The sequence below is a fragment of the Uranotaenia lowii genome, chromosome 1, assembly GCF_029784155.1.
Source record: "Uranotaenia lowii strain MFRU-FL chromosome 1, ASM2978415v1, whole genome shotgun sequence".
Classification (NCBI taxonomy): Eukaryota; Metazoa; Arthropoda; class Insecta; order Diptera; family Culicidae; genus Uranotaenia; species Uranotaenia lowii.
In genome coordinates, this window is record NC_073691.1 from 214,581,813 (window position 1) to 214,597,473 (window position 15,661).

The window sequence follows — 15,661 nt, forward strand, 5'->3', positions numbered from 1 at the left end:
TTCCACAATTTGCTGTTGCCTTTCGGTTGCTTTTAGTTGAATGTGGACGATGCTTTAAGGATTCTTCACTTAGGACATTTCTAAATAAATCGAAATCCCTGCTGATATTTTTTTAAACTCCATTTAACACTTTATACAAATTTGACATTCCAAATGTAATAAAAGTTATTCCAAAAATAAACTTAAACAAAGATTAGTGTCCGTATTCGACAAGTGCTATTGTTTGGATGGGGTCACCAGTGAAATCGCTTTTCCTGATGTTTGGCACACATGGGGAAGATTTTCCGTTAGGAGGTTTTGCCTTCATGTGGTTAGCAACAATGGGCAGCCTGAAGTTAATGAAAAGTGCATTGATTTGGTCGGTCGGTTGGCCGACTTTTAAGAGAAACAACTGTAGAATAAGGCTATATGGTTTCGGTTTCTGCTTCTAAGCCAGTTATCATGAAGTCATATTGATGGATCAGAATTTTTTACCCGTTAGTGTACTTGGAGTATTAATTTGACACTCCAAACTTAAACCGCTACATTTCCGGTTTGTACAAATTTTTAAAGTTTTGAAAACGTTACAACTCATACTGTCATACAATATTCTGCTACAATTATTTACTTTCGAATTCTTTGAAAATTGATTCAAATCACTATCAGAGAAAACTCTTCACTTATATACCTATCAACCGCAAGCAAAGTTCAATCTACGATCAAGTCAATTGGGTCAACTTTGAAAAATCCACAGAAGACCACCTTGATCCAGACATTGCGTATGGAATTGAAAAGCTTAACTGTATTTTTAATGAAGCTAGCGAAGATGGAATGTTTTGACCCTTGTCCAAGGTAAGCGAGGAGACAAGAGAGCCGCACATTAGAAAAAATGTAATGGCTTTCGCATTCCGTTTATGCCGTTGAGCTAAGTTTTAGTGCTCGCGCTGTTCGATGGCTAACTTATTTAATCATCATTTAAACTTTTAGAAACTTTCTGAGCGCTTTAAAATTAATTCAAGAGTAGTGAAAGTCGTTTTCAATAATCAACTGTGATGAATAATGCAAAATTCAAGGTGGTTTCAAACGATGAAGTGCGAAAATCGTGGCTCCAGAGAGTAATTGAAGCTGTCAGCAAAAGTTCCATTTTTACATTTGCGTTCTCGCGATCAGCAACTGGATACGTTAAGCAATTCAACAAAAACATTCTTAAGTGAATCTGAAGAAGTTGGGTTATAAGCTCTTACATTTTAGTCGTGGCTCCAGAGAGCGTCAATTTTCTTTTTGTTTGTTTCGATTATAGTCGTTTTACCATCTTTGTGGCATTTTTAATCAACATATTGTTGTACTTATTGACAACTAATCTCGCGCAGGATGTTCAAAGGGTATCAGCTGCTAAATGCTGATTTGAGTAAGGCCACAATAAAGCTTCAATTGTTTTTCTGTTATATCTGACAGTTGATTCTTCTAGACGAGCCTAACTTTTTATTTTCAATAGGAGGCAAATTTTTTTTCATTGGATCGCTTATCTAGCTCGTTTGCTTTTTGAGTCGCTCTTTTTTATTTGATATATTAATTCATAAAGTTTTCATCTCCATTTTCAAACAACTCTTTTGTTTTTAGTCGGGGAAATAAAAAAAATGTATATAAAAATCTTTAAAATACTTTCAGTTACCAGAAGTGGTATGAATATATCTATAATATGTGATGGAGAACCGACCAGGTTCTTTTTGTCGAAGGTACCTTGGGATGTGATGTTGGCGAATAGATCCTACCATAGGATCTATGGTTGCATACGGTAGATCCTACCGTCCAAATGGTTTGCAAATTTGGGAATTACGGGATGAAATTGGCCTTTTCCAAATCCTGAGGCCACACAGATTCACACGCGCGTATTTAATATTGGAAACACCTTGTTTATTAAATTCAATAATATTTCTATCTTTCGCTTTATTTTACTTTAATGGCTAACTTAGATACTACGAAATAGAAAAACACGATGTCTAGCGATGGTTGGACGATCGCGGCCGAGGATCAACTGCTTCGGGAGATCGCGCCAAAATCGTCGGGTGCTCTCGGCTACTACTCCTGCTGCTAGTCGACGATCATTGTGTTCGCTCTTCGGGTCCGTTGAGTAGTAGCTCACCTTAGTGAGCTGGTGTAGTGCGGTGTAGTAGCTGACAGCTTCGATGAACGGGTCGAGGGGCTTTTGTATAAACATTCCCGACCCCCCTGAAATGACTACATTTCAGAAACCTTCTGCTCGTCTGCAGGATCCGTGGTGATGGGAAGAAGGCAAATCTTGTTGATGGCCCTCTTGGTGTAGCCTTTAGCAGTCTTGAGTGTAACGACTCTTGTCACACCGTCGTCACCAGGGTGAAGTTGATGGATACGGGCCATTTTCCAGTTCATCGAGGGTTGGTTTTCGTCGATCATGATGACGAGTCTGCCAGGCTGGATGTCAATAGGAGGCTGCCAATTTTTGACACGAGCTTGAAGCTGTGTCAGGTATTCGGTGCTCCACCGTCGCCAGAAACGGTCGAGTTGCTGCTGCTTGAGCTGAAGTTGGTTTAGCCGATTCTCAGGAACGCTGCTCAATTCTTCGTCGGGGAGTGCTTGCATCGAGGATCCAATGAGGAAGTGGCCAGGGGTGAGCGGTTCTAGGTCGGTGGGATCATCGGTGAGCTGGGTCAGCGGGCGCGAATTGAGGCAGGCTTCAACTTGGGCGAGGAGAGTGATGTAGTCTTCTTGGGAAGCGGAGGAGGTACCTAACACGCGAAGGAGGTGTTTTTTAGCGGATCGGACCGCGGCTTCCCAGAGTCCGCCAAAGTGGGGAGAACCAGGGGGAATGAAGTGCCAGTTGATACCGTTTTGGCTGCATTCATTTTGGATTTCGTCGTGATGAGTTTGGGTTTTCAGCTTCTTGATGAGTTCCTTCATCGTATTTCGGGCACCGACGAAATTCGTTCCGTTGTCGGAATATATATTGCTACATTTACCCCTCCTTGCTATAAAACGACGAAGTGCCTGGATGAATCTCGGGGTGGACAAATCGGAAACTAGTTCCAAATGGACTGCCTTTGTGGCAAAACAAACAAAGACGGCCACGTACGCCTTCACGGGACCTTTGCGAAAGCCTTGTCGAATATAAACTGGCCCAAAATAATCGACGCCAGTGTTGGTGAATGGTTTTGAAACGGTAATTCTAGTTTTCGGTAATTGGGACATAAATTGCTGTTGTAAGTTGGGTTTTGCTCGGAAACAAATTAAACATTTGTGGATAACCTTTCGACACAAATTCCTTCCTCCTAGCGGCCAAAATTTCAGTCGAATCGTGCTCAACAGCAGTTGACAACCGGCATGTAGTAGACGGCGATGATAACAATCAGCTAGTAGCTCTGCAAACGGGTGTTTTCCTGGGATGACCATCGGGTGTTTCGCATCTTCGGGCTGTTCGGAATTTTGCAGTCGGCCACCAATGCGAATAATTCCATCCTCGTCGAGTCTCGGAACGTACCAACGAAGTTTGGATGATCGATGCACAGGATTACCTTTTTGTAAAGCGGCATATTCTTTGGGGAAATAATCTTTTTGTATCATACAAACCAGTCGGTGTTCTGCTTGGGCGCAAAGAGGTATCGAATTTATTTTCTTCTTTTCTGTGGCTCGTAGGTACTTCAAAAAACGTCGAAAGTATGCTGTGGCTCGAACCAATTTCGTATAATCGGTGAACTGAGAAAAATACCAATCACTAAATTCGTTTTTTACTCAGACATGAAATCATTGTACTCGCTCCTCAGCGATTCATTCTGACCTAAACGCCGTTCCAACTGTAGCAACCTTCGTAAAGCAGCAGATTTCGAATCTCCGAGACGTGCCACAGCTTCGGGGGATTTCGGCAATCCAACTATGTACCGACCATCGTCTGCTCTTTTTACCGTCTCAATAAAAATTTCCTCACATCGGGTTTCTTCCACGGAATATTTAGACAAAGACCGACCTTCTTCGATTTCCCAAAATTTGCTCATTAATCTTTCCAAGGATTGTGAAATTGATGAATGCTGGCATAAGATAGGAGCCTCTCCACTGCTTACACCACATCGACCAGTAACCAGCCATCCGAAAACTGAGTGAACCAACATTGGAAGTCCTTCACCCAATTGAATCCGTTGCTTTGTTGGGAAAAAGCAGAAAAAATACTCGCCACCAAGAAGAAGATCGATAGGATTAGATTTGAAAAAGTCCGGATCAGCCAATTTGATTTCATCTGGTAAGCGCCAGGTAGAAATAGAAATGTTCGACGTGGGAAGGTCCTCCGTTACCTTGGGCAGAACGTAAAACTCCATCGGTTGCGAGTAATCAGATTGAAGTGATTGGATCGTAGCTCGCACCCTCTCCTTTGTATTTGTAGGAACCTGTCCTACTCCGCTGATTTGCACCTGCACGCTTCCACGTTGGATTCGTAACCTCTGGGATAGTGACGTGGAAATGATGTTGCATTCTGATCCAGAGTCCAACAGCGCTCTCGCAGGAACCTTGCGACCAGAATCGTCCTGCACCCAAACAATCGCTGTGGCCAACAGAATGTTTTGAGCACATTGGAAGTAACCCTCTGCGCTTCATTTCCTCCGCTAGTAGATGCACCATCGTTAACTGCTTGGCCAATCCTAGGATCACCAGATTTCACCTGTTGTAAATTTTGGCCCTCTTCCGTTTTAAAGCATACTAATGTATGGTGGCGCCCCTTGCACCGCCGACAGGAAAATTTAGATGTACACTCTTGGGCCCTGTGTCCCCTACGAAAACAATTCCGGCAAAGCGATTGAAGACGCAAACGCCTTTCCCTTTCCTCCACTGGCAACCTTCCAAAAACAGGACACGTGTGTAAAGGATGAGACTCTGAACAGCAGATACATTTCCAGGATTCCGATGGTAATTGAACCGCACCGTGACTAGCGACCTTGATATGATTGGATTTCCGATTAAGTGATTGGGTTGGCTCAATAGTTCTTGTGGGTAGAGAATCTAGAATATGAATTCGACGACGCAAGAACTCAACAAAATCTTTCAAAGTTTCCTCTTCCATTGTGGACGAATGTTCCTCCCAACTCCGACGTGTTTTATCATCCAACCGAGAACTCAAAACGTGAATCAAGAGAAGATCCTTGTAGTCCGATGCTTGAATGACTTGATCCAAAACCTTTGTCGCCTTATCAAAACCCTCAACCAGCTTGTAGAGATCCGTGGCCGATTCTTTCCTCAAGACAGGAAGGTCAAAGATGTTCTGAACCTGCCGTTTTTTCAAAACCTTGTTGTTAGAATACCGAGCTACAAGCAAGTCCCATGCGATCATATAATTCGATTGTGTCAGAGCTAACGATGAAATTACCGATAATGCTTCTCCTTCTAATTGGCTTCGCAAGTAATGAAATTTTTCAATCATTGGCAAGTCAGGCGAATGATGAATTAGCGACAAGAATAAGTCCCGAAAGGCCAACCAATCTTCCACATTTCCCGAGAATTTAGGCAGACTTATTAGTGGCAACTTAACATGTGGATGCGAGGAGGTAATAATGGTGGACTCATGGGTCGGTAGGGCAGCACTAATTTCAGAGCACATCCGAATTCTCGAAGTTAGTCTTGATTCTTGATATTTGGTTAAAAATAACTTCAACAAGATTTACAGTGGAAAAGATTTATTGGCAGCTTGGTGGAGAGCTTAATGTAGACTGAGAAAATTTTCACGGTTGTTTATTAAAGAAAACTTCCGTTTCCATAGAGGTGACCGGTAACCAGCATTCTTCGATTGCCGATTATTCCAACACCCGCCCTGAATCGGTCAATCCCAGGAGGGGCCGCAGGTTGCAGAAACGTCCGGGTTCCAGTGCTTTGGTGAACGCATCTGCAAGTTGGTTTGCTGTTCCTATTGGTACGATCTGCAGCCTTCCATGTGCCACATGATCTCGCAGGAAATGGTGTTTCACATCAATATGCTTCACACGCTTGTTCTCGGTGTTTGTGGCCATCGCAATGCAGCCACGATTGTCTTCAAAAATCTTGATTGGTTTACCAGGGGGAACTTGCTGCAGATCTTCTAAGATTCCTTGTAGCCACAGTCCTTCGGAAGCAGCTACGCTTAAGGCTGCATACTCTGCCTCACAGGATGACAATGCAACGGTTTGTTGCTTCCTACTTGCCCAGGACACCGTATTGCCGAATACCTTGAAGACATAACCGCTCACGGATTTCCTATCTTCAGTATCCGACGCCCAATCCGCATCAGCGTACCCGATCAGTACTTCAGCCTTTTCGTCTCGCTTGAACTGGAGCTTGAGGTTCTTTGTGCCTTTCATGTATCGGACCACTCTTTTCAGCGCTTGCCAGTGTGCTTCGCCAGGTTGACTTTGGAAACGTCCCAAGTATGCAACAGCGAATGCAATATCGGGACGGACACATAGCATTGTATACATGAGACTGCCAAGTAGCTCACGATAAGGATGGCAGACCGGATTTCCTTCATTCGTTGGTAGAAAACAGGCCTTCTCCATTGGTGTCTTAACGTTGTTGCAATCTTTCATGCCGAATTTCGCCAATACACGATCCACAGCGACTTCTTGACTCAGAGACATCAAACCAGCAGAACGATCATATCGGATCTTGATTCCGAGAAAGAGGTTCACTTCCCCAAGGTCCGTCATCTGAAGGTTTTTGGAAAGTGATAGCTTGATCTGCTTCATCAGCTCCAGACGATCGCCAACGATGAGCAGGTCGTCAACGTAGATGACGATATACACCCGCCCTCGATCGTCGTTTCGGGTATATAAGCAATAGTCATGGCAGGAACGCTTGAAACCGAAAACCAGAAGGATGTCATTCAGTTTATTATTCCAACATCGTGGGCTTTGCTTGAGTCCATACAGTGACCGTTCCAACTTGCACACCAGATTCGGTTTTGCGGTGACTCCATCGGGTATGGATAAATAGACGTCTTCTTCTAGTTCACCGTACAGGAACGCCGTCTTGACATCGAGTTGATTGATGAACATCTTCCGGTGCACCGCTACAGCCAGAACGATTCGTATTGTCGCCAACTTAGCAACAGGGGAATAAGTTTCGCTGTAGTCGACGCCAGCCTTCTGCAGGAAACCTTTAGCGACTAAACGAGCCTTGTATCGCACAGGTTTTCCATTTTCGTCTTGCTTGACCCGGAACACCCATTTGGATTTGAGAGGAACCACGCCAGCTGGTCGTTCTACCAGCCGCCACACGTGGTTGTCAGCCAGGGACGTCAGTTCTTCATCGATTGCTTGCCTCCAGAAAACCTCATCGTCTCGCCCAGCAATGTCCTTATACGCCTCAGGAGCATCGGAAATGGAACGTTTGACCTCATCTTGTCCCACAACAGCATCAACGTTTGGAACGATATCTGTAGGACAGGATTGCGCGGCAGTGAAAAGTTTTCCAACAACAAAGTCTTTTAACTTACCGGGGAGCTTGCGCTCCCGTTCGCCGCGCCTCGGGGTTACCATATCGAGGTTCGAACCACGGTCTGTTTGCGAAGGGAGCGCTCCGGTTTCGTCAACGTCATCGTCTTCGTCGTCAGTCATGATGCTTCTGTTCTGATCCGGCGGGGACACCTCTTCGCTTTGAACGGGGTTTTCATGTGGCCGCACTTCTTCAGCTTGGAAATCGTATTGAACAGGGACCACACTCGACGGACTTTCGCAAGGAACCTTAGTAGCAAACGGAAAACTATTTTCATCAAACTTGACGTCTCTTGACAGGAACAATTCCTTCTTCTCTGGATTCCACAGACGGTAAGCATTTGGAGCATACCCAACCATCACAGCCAGTTTGCTTTTCGGGTCCAGTTTTCTTCTCTGTTGCGCCGCCACCCAAGCATACGCTTTGCAGCCAAAAACTCGAAGTTTGCTCAGGTCTGGCTTGTGGCCTGTCCACATTTCCGCAGGGGTCTTCTGGCAAGATAGAGCACTCGTTGGACTTCTGTTGGTTAGGTACACCGCAGCCAGAACCGCTTCATTCCACAGGTACTTCGGAGTTTGAGATTCGGACAACATCGCACGAACCTTCTCGATGATTGTTCGATTGAATCGTTCTGACACACCATTTTGCTGTGGTGTATACGCTGCAGTTGGCTCAACCTGGATCCCTTTGGACACGTAAAACTCCCGCTGGTCTTTGGAGCAATATTCTCTGCCTTGATCCACAGTCAGCTTCGAAATCGAATGTCCTAGAGCGACAGTTGCCATCGCTTCGTATTCTCGGAACCGTTGGAATACCTCGGACTTCTTCTTAAGGGGATACACTACTGCGAAGTGTGTGAAATCGTCAATAAACGAGACAAAGTACCGAGAACCATCCCAAGCTGCCGGTGTAATAGGACCACACACGTCGGAGTGAACTTTCTCTAAAGGTCTTGAAGCACGGACTCTTGTACCCGAGAATGGTTCTCGGCACTGCTTTCCAAGAACACATACATCACAAAAATCCAATTTACCTGGTTCCTCGGAAATACCTGTTACCATGTTGTGCTTTACAAGTGCTTGCAAATTCTGGATGCCCAAATGGCCAAGTCGACGGTGCCATAGATTACCGCTCACAGCTCCACACAAGTTGGCCGCCACAGTATCGAGGACCAAATCAAGCTCGTAAAGGTCACCACGAACGGGACATTTTCCGATCAGCTTGCCGTCGTACCGCACAGTTGCTTCCGTTTTCTTGAAAGTAACGTCCAAATTTGCTTTCGCCATCTTCTTCACAGAGAGAAGATTTTCTCGAAGATCAGGAACAAACAGCACATCTTTCAGGACCAGCTTGACGCCTTCCTTATTGACACCCGTAATTGTTCCTCGATGCCAGGATATCAGCGACTGATCATCTTTCGCCACATTGATGATCACCGGTGCCTTCAGCTTCGTAAGGTCAGCGAAACAGTGTTTCACGTTCACGAGGTGGTCCGTGGCCCCAGAATCCAATTTGAAGGTCACGACACCCGTCGCTCGTTCGGAAAAACTCCTTCCAGTCATGAAGGCTATCGCTTTACCTCCACTTGCAGCATTAGCTTCAGCTCGTCCGTCCGACGCAAGCTTGACACGACAATCTTTGGCCTTATGTCCCTTCTTTTGGCAGCGTCTGCACTTTCCCGTGAATTTAACGAACGCCGTCCTCTGTTTCGATCCTTGAAAAGCAGCAGGTTTTTCTTGGTTGGAATCTGCAACTCGGTCCGTTTTCTTCAATTCCTCTGCAAGAAGGCGCTCTCGAACCACGTCCAGTTTCAGATTTTCCTCTCCCAGATTCTCCAAGGCGGTAACTAAGGGATCAAACGATTCGGGAAGAGTGGCAAAAAGCTGAGCAACAACGTCGTTTTCTTCGAGTTTCGCTCCGGCCAACTTCAGCTGACGAATAAGGTCTTCGAAGATCTTCAAATGGTCCTTCACTGACGATCCTTCAACCATTTTTAGCTTCGCAAGTTGCTTTCGGATGAAGGTCTGCGACGAAACGGATTTCTTGGCATAAACGTTCTCCAGGCTTGTCCAAATTTCCTTTGACGTCTCCTTGTCCCGTACAACGTGCAGCAGGTCATCGTGAATGAACGAAATCAGCAAATACGTCGCCTTTCCGTCCTTCTCCAGGAACTTAGCACGTTCAGCCGGAACCGCCGGGGGATCGTTCTTGACCACGTCCAAAAGATTCACCGATTTCAAGTAAGCTTCCACCCTGAAGCGCCAATTGTCAAAGCCGGTACCCGAGAACTGCGGGATCCCGTGGACCGGATCTTTGCGTGAGTCGCCCATAACCTCTTGATTCTTGATATTTGGTTAAAAATAACTTCAACAAGATTTACAGTGGAAAAGATTTATTGGCAGCTTGGTGGAGAGCTTAATGTAGACTGAGAAAATTTTCACGGTTGTTTATTAAAGAAAACTTCCGTTTCCATAGAGGTGACCGGTAACCAGCATTCTTCGATTGCCGATTATTCCAACAGTTAGGAATGCCTTCAACTCGAAGAATTTATTTTGAAAATCCAGGCGATCTTTTACATACCGATTTTCTTCTCCTCCAGCCTCACCATCCGCATCCTCCACTTCCGTAAACGCTTCTTCGACCTTTTCCCACAGTGGGTCGAGTTTTTCCAGTCGCACCACCAGCTCTCCGGAATCCCTATCCTCGTTGTACCTTTCCATGAAGTTGTAGATGCCCGAAAATGTTGCCAGCAGGCCTCGTAGTACCGACGTCTTGGATCGAGTTTTCGACATCTCGATGCGGCTTCCGTTGATGACTCACCCCTGACGAAGAAGAACGAAAAAACAAAAGAAGCACCCTTGGGGGGATAGAATGAGATTGGAGAGGTACGCACCTGCTCCCAATCAAAATTGGGCCTTGTATTTTTTTACGAATGCTTCTTTGCACGCAGCTTCCAACGTTGTAGCGATGACCAGAGCCGTAGCCGAAAACCAACCTCACTGTTGTCGGTCCACCAAGGGTCCAAGTTTCGGATTTCCGAAAAGCGTTTTAAATAAAGATGGACTCCTTGCCCAATCCAGATTCGATACAATGATGTAGATTTGTTTTAAGTTACCGCCCGTAACTTTCTCCAACGATGTCACGCACCAGCTTAAATTAAGAAAATGGTCCAAGCGTAACACCGTACACAATTTATGAAGGAAGTTTGGAGTGGTACTCACCTGCTCCCGATTAATTCGGGCCTTTGGTTTATTAAATATATCGGGAAGCAGGATACCGTTTCTCCAACCGTTGAGCTGATCCAAGCCAACCGCCAGCATGGAATTCCTCCGGGGAATGAAAATAACGTCTCAACCAGACCAAATTATTTTCCGCTGCGCTCCGATACGGGGAAGATATTCAGGTCTCGATGTCCTCGGAATCGATCGGTACCAGGATATAGAAACGAAAAAACAAAAGCGAAACACCGGACAAACGGGTGTGGTATTTTGGAGTGCTACTCACGTATTTTCTTAATATTCAATGCCTTGTATATTAAGAAATCCAGAGTTTGGTAATAGGATAGCTTAGCTCCCAGAGCTCAGCTTCAGCGTTATTCAGGAATGTTCCGAAAGGATGATAAATATTTGGAAATGGTTCCACGTGGGTTGCACAAAATTCTTTTATGCAATGGCGTCCGATGATACTTGTGACTAAGCTCCTTTGTTTCCGATTCCCCTATTGTGCGACCACGCGGTAATGGCGGAAAGAAAATCCTTTTGTGATCGGAAAAAGTCCGGTTTCCGGTTCCGATACCTCCAACATCCGGTTCGAAGGACCAATAATGATGGAGAACCGACCAGGTTCTTTTTGTCGAAGGTACCTTGGGATGTGATGTTGGCGAATAGATCCTACCATAGGATCTATGGTTGTATACGGTAGATCCTACCGTCCAAATTGGTTTGATTTTTCCGGAATTTTCGTGTAAACTTGGCCTTTTCCGATACCGGAAGGTCCACTGAATCTCACTGGCACAATTTTGGTAGCAAAACGCGTATTTATTAAAATGAACGATATTTCGATTAGCTATTTATTAACTTAACATTCTAACTTAGGTGCTACAAAATTTCACGATGCCGAGCTGTGGTTGGACGATCGCGGCCGAAGATCAACTGCTTCGGGTGATCGCGCCAAAATCGTCGGGTGCTCTCGGCTACTACTGCTGCTAGTGTACCATCATCGGGTTCGCTCTTCGGGTCCGTTGAGTAGTAGCTCACCTTAGTGAGCTGGTGTAGTGCGGTGTAGTAGCTGACAGATTTGATGAACGGGTCGAGGGGCTTTTGTATAAACAATATGAGTATAGAGTGAAAGGGTTCAAGTAAAGGGCGAACACGAAATTATTCCGACACAGAAAATGTCATGCCAATTTTCTTATAATGTTTGAAATCAAACCAAGATTTTAGGTTAGTTTTATACATATATTTACATCAAAAATCAAAAGAAAAGTTAATCGATGGAGCCTTGAGTGTAAAATTGAACGCGTTTTCGCTTGATGACCTCCATCAAAGTCTTTACTGTGTCATCCAGATTCTCAGTTTTTTTTAAAAAAATTCTAAACATGTCCTTCTCGTCTTTGACTGTCTTCTTGCTCTTCCGAAGTTCCCGCTTCATTATTGCCTAGTACTGCTAGGACACTTTTAGAATAGCGGCATCATGCCAAATCTGGCCAAAATAGCGGCGCTTCGTCGTGCTGCTGCAAGAACGACAATAGGGATTCTCGAGGCACTCAGATTTGTAGATTTCGCCATTTACTGTGCCCTTTGTCACGAAAGGCTCACTCCACAGTCCGCAAGAGCAGATGGCCTGCCAAACGAGATATTTGGAGGCGAACTTCGACATTTTCTTCTTCTTAAATTTGTCGTCCACATCGAACTTGCTCTTGCCGGTAAAAAACTTTTCTTAAAATTGGCTTTTATATACGTTTCGTCGTCCATCACACAGCAGCCATATTTTGTCTGCATCTTCTCGTAGAGCTTCCGTGCCGAGTTTTGGCCGTCAACTGTTGCCGTTCATCGCGGTTTGAGAAGTTCTGTACCATGTATGTATGTAGTCCAGCGATCTTCTTTGCATTTTGGATGTAGCTCTGCGACATGCCGATCTTTTTAGCCAAATTACGGCTTGAGACGTTGAGATTTGCTTCAATCAACTGCTTCACCTTTCCCTCTGTTGTTCTTTGTTCTTCCGAAAAACTTTAAAATGCTGTAAATGACTAAAAATGGCATGAAACCCCCGGGATATGGATATTAGTTGAACGGCTCAACGAGGAGAAGTCGAATTTCACTTTCTGACACCATCTTTTCTTTTCAAACCTGTATATAAGTGGATAATCGCTTGAAACTCCCATAAGATGGGTATTGGGTGAAAGGGCTAGACAAGAAGAAGTCGAATTGACGGCTTAAACTTTAAACGCTGTAAATGACAAAAACACATTAAACCCTAACAACAAGGGTATTGGGTGAAGGTGCTAAACTAGAAGATGTCAAATTTTGCTATCTGACGCCATCCTGAAATCCAGTATAGCGGCTTTCGCTCATCAAATGCTGTAAATCACTGAAAATCGTATGAAACTGCCACAATATGGATATTGGATGAAAGGGCTTAAACTTTCAGCTTTTTGGCGACATCCCGGACCAAACTTCTCGGATCACGTCTAAACTGCCTAACTACGCGCTTGTGATCTTTTCCACAACGGCATCCATTTTTGCCGTTCTTCACCTTCCGGTCGATGGATAGATTCTCGAAGTATCGTTTTAGTACTCTGCTGATCGTGGATTGGACGATTCCCATCATTTTACCGATGTCCCGATGTTAGTTCGACGACATTTTTTCAAATTTACGAAAAATTGACAGTGAAGCATGGCCAACGTGATCTATTTATTTATTTATTTATTTATTTATTAAGTCAAACTATGTAGACTACAATACTTAAAACTACTTAAAACTAATGTAAGCTATTTTGTTGTTGTATGAAGTTGTTTTTGAATGCCTTTTTTAATTGTGTTTTGTTCATCGCTACGTCTATAATTTCACTTTGTAAATTGTATTTGTACATCATTTGATTAATGGGTTGATGTTTCGCATAGTCTTTGTCGTAAAGTTTAATGTAGAACAAATGTTTATTTCTTAATGGACGGGAGGGTGCGTAAAAATTTAGTTTTGAAAGTAATTCAGGACTGTCTATTCTTTGTGTAACAACATCATTTACAAATGCAATTTGGGAAAATTCTCTGCGTTTACCGAGAGGTTCTATATCAATAAGCTTACAACGAGATTCATACGATGGCAGAGGAAAAGTGGTCCAATTTATTTTACGTAGCGCATATAACAAAAATTGTTTTTGAACTGATTCGAGACGTTGCTCGTGAATATTTGAATAAGGATTCCATATGATGCTACAATACTCCAATATCGAACGAACATAGGATATATAAAGTGATTTTATGGTGTATGGGTCTTGAAAGTGTTTGCTGAAACGTTTTACAAATCCTAGCATGCAATTTGCTTTATTGATGATATTGTTCTGATGTTCTACAAACGTGAGTTTTGAATCCAGTATGACGCCGAGATCCCTTACAATTTTGCATTTTTGTACTGGTTGATTGCCTAATTTTGTTTCAATGATGGGGTAACTTTGCTTTCTGCTAAATGATATAGAGTTGCATTTTTTAACATTCAATTGAAGTAAACTTTTGTTGCACCATTCAAAGAAAACATTGATTTCGTTTTGAAATGTTTCAACATCTTCGGTTGTTTTTATTTTCAGAAATAGTTTAATATCGTCGGCGTATATTAGGTATTCAATCCGTTTTAGAATAAAGGAAATGTCGTTAACGAACAGTATGAAAAGCAGAGGTCCTAAATGAGACCCCTGAGGCACACCAGAGGTCACAGCTACAGATTTGGATAATTCGTTTTGGAAACGAACGATTTGCGTTCGATCAGTTAAATATGATTGTAACCAGGAGAGAAGATTTGGATGAAAGCCAATTTTTTTTAATTTGAAGATTAGAAGGGGTATGTCAATGCGATCAAAGGCTTTGCTAAAGTCGGTATAAATAGCCTCAACATGAAAGCCTTTGCTCATAGAATCGATAACGTATGTAACGAATTCGAGAAGATTTGATGCTGTAGAGCGTCCTTTGAAGAAACCATGTTGTTTACTCGTTATAATATTTTTTACTTGTTGATAAATTTTTTCATTTATTATTGATTCAAAGAGTTTTGGGATGCAGACAAAATAGCTATTCCTCTATAATTTCGTACATCTGATATTTTCCCGGACTTGAAAATCGGAATTAAAAAAGATTTTTTCCTTTGGAAGCATCAAGTTTTCCAAGTCCTTCGGAAACATTATTGTAATCAATTTCATTGACCTGAATGTCACACGCTAAATCTGGAATGACTGAAAAGTATTCCCTATCTCGGTCAGCCTCAGTGAAGGAAGTGTACACTTCTTGAAAAAATGTTGCAAATAAGTTAGAAATTTCCAGTGGATTATTTCCAATGCTTCCATCAAGTGTCAATTGAGTAGGAAAGTTTGAATTTTTCATCTGCTTTTTAGTATAGCCAAAGAACGCTTTTGGGTTTTGTTTAATTTCTTTTTCAATTTTTTGATTGTATTTTTCAAAAGAACTTTTTATACATGAATTAAGCTGGTTGCATAAATTTATATAATTTTGATGATTTGTAACACTTCTATCACTTCTGTAGACTTTATGAGCTTTTCTATACAGTCTTATCTGATTATAAGCGAAAGCTGAAGATATAACTCCTAAAAATTAAATTTTTACAGCGTTTGATGTGACACACCCTTTAATCAGTCGATAAATTCTCAATTTTTTCCACACAATTCAGAGACTCAACTAGTTAGACAGCAAACAATTAAACAACACACTGTCTTCCATTTCATATTTTGTCATAAAACAACTCAAAAAAGAAAAACTCAAACTTAAATTGAACCATTACTCTTCGTGTCAATATTGACGATAATTAGCAAATAGCGCTTGTAAACCCTGACTGACGATCGGTATCGAATAACAGCCATCAGCAATATGCAAATGACTCGCGACAGCCGCCGCTTTTCGATGACAATATGGATTTGCAACAATGTTGAAAAAGTTGATAGGTAGTTGTAGTGGTAGTGCATCAGCAGATGACGAGT

The 15,661-nt window shown here is 43.0% G+C and overlaps 1 protein-coding gene across 6 annotated transcripts in view; it reads right to left on the reverse strand.

Moving 5' to 3' along the window:
* LOC129747393 (neurexin-1-like) overlaps positions 1-15,661 on the reverse strand; it is a 113,500-nt gene that overhangs the window by 51,424 nt on the left and 46,415 nt on the right. The gene's annotated exons all lie outside the window — the stretch shown is intronic.